This window comes from Schistocerca piceifrons, chromosome 1 (assembly GCF_021461385.2).
Source record: "Schistocerca piceifrons isolate TAMUIC-IGC-003096 chromosome 1, iqSchPice1.1, whole genome shotgun sequence".
NCBI lineage: Eukaryota > Metazoa > Arthropoda > Insecta > Orthoptera > Acrididae > Schistocerca > Schistocerca piceifrons.
The window spans coordinates 151064467-151065807 of record NC_060138.1 but is presented as its reverse complement, the minus strand read 5'-3'; the positions used below and the strand labels follow the sequence as shown (position 1 = coordinate 151065807).

The 1341-nt window shown below is 47.5% G+C and overlaps 1 non-coding gene across 1 annotated transcript; it reads right to left on the bottom strand.

Moving 5' to 3' along the window:
* Window positions 1-676: 676 nt before the first annotated feature.
* Trnas-uga lies at window positions 677-751 on the bottom strand. Its single transcript has one exon. It is a non-coding gene; the product is annotated as a tRNA-Ser (tRNA).
* Between the last annotated feature and the right edge of the window lie 590 nt (window positions 752-1341).

The window sequence follows — 1341 nt, the reverse complement described above, 5'->3', positions numbered from 1 at the left end:
CGCAACTGTATAGAAGGTAATCGATGACAGTGAAGAGAAAGCACCTGTTTGTTGCGTAACGTCACAGCGATTGTGTGTGGTCTGGCATAGTCATAATGAAGGAGGGGTTGTTCCATGTGTGGACGATCTCTTCGAATTCGCAACTCGATGAAGCACGCTGTTTCTCACGCGCAAATATAGTTACGATACATACAGCGATGTTACTCGCTACATTTCGGAGTCATAGGATAACATCCAAGATCGTGTCGGTCATCCTTTTGCCTGGAGTAGTGCAGCAACTCGTTATGCCATGGAGATCACGAATCGTTGAAGTCCCTTGCGGAAATATCGAGCCATGCAGCTCCTATAGACGTCCATAATAGCGGAAATTGTGCTGGCGCAGGACGTACACGAAACGATCTCTAGATTCTGTCCCATAATTGTTCGATGGGATTCATGTCGGATGATCCGGTTGGCTAAATCGTTCGCTCGAACTGGCCAGAATGTTCTTCAAACCAACTGTGAACAATTGTGGCCCGGTGACGTGACATCGATGTTTGGGGACATCAAGCCCATGAAAGGTTGCAAATGGTCTCTATATAACCGAACATAAAGTTTTCCGAAATTATAATTATATATTAATACCTTCAGCTACTGACGGGCGTTAATATGTATCAACGGGACAAGTGAAAATGTGTACCCCGACCGGGAATCGAACCCGGGATCTCCTGCTTTCATAGCAGACGCTCTGTCCATCTGAGCCACCAAGGGCAGAGAGGATAGTGCGACTGCAGGGACTATCTCGCACATGCCTCCCGCGAGACCTACATTCTCACACTATATTCGTAGTGCCCCTAACCAACACAGTCATTACTCGTGGAGGACATTCTTACCAAGTCCCGTAAGAGTTCGGGTAATATGTGTGCATACGCACAGAAGAGGAAGGTCATGGCCGCTGTTGCCAGAACTATATACTTCTATGGATATTTCCGAAAGAATAGGCACCATATCCATGTAAGTATAAACTTTTCCAGTCGACGATCGGTTCAGTTGGACCAGAAGACCCAGCACATTCCATGTGGACGTAGCCCACACCATTGTGGAGCCGTCACCAGCTTGCACAATGCCTTGTTGACAACTTGGATCCATGCCTTTGTGGGAACTGCACCACACTTGAAACCTACCATCAGCTCTTATCAACTAAATTGGGACTAATCTGAGGAATCCATGGTTTCCAGTTGTCTAGGGTCCAATCGATATGGTCAGGAGGCGAGAAGAGGTGCTGCAAACGATGTCGTGAACTTACCATCAGCATTCGCGTCAGCCGTCGGCTGCCATAGCCCATTAACGCCAAATTTCGCC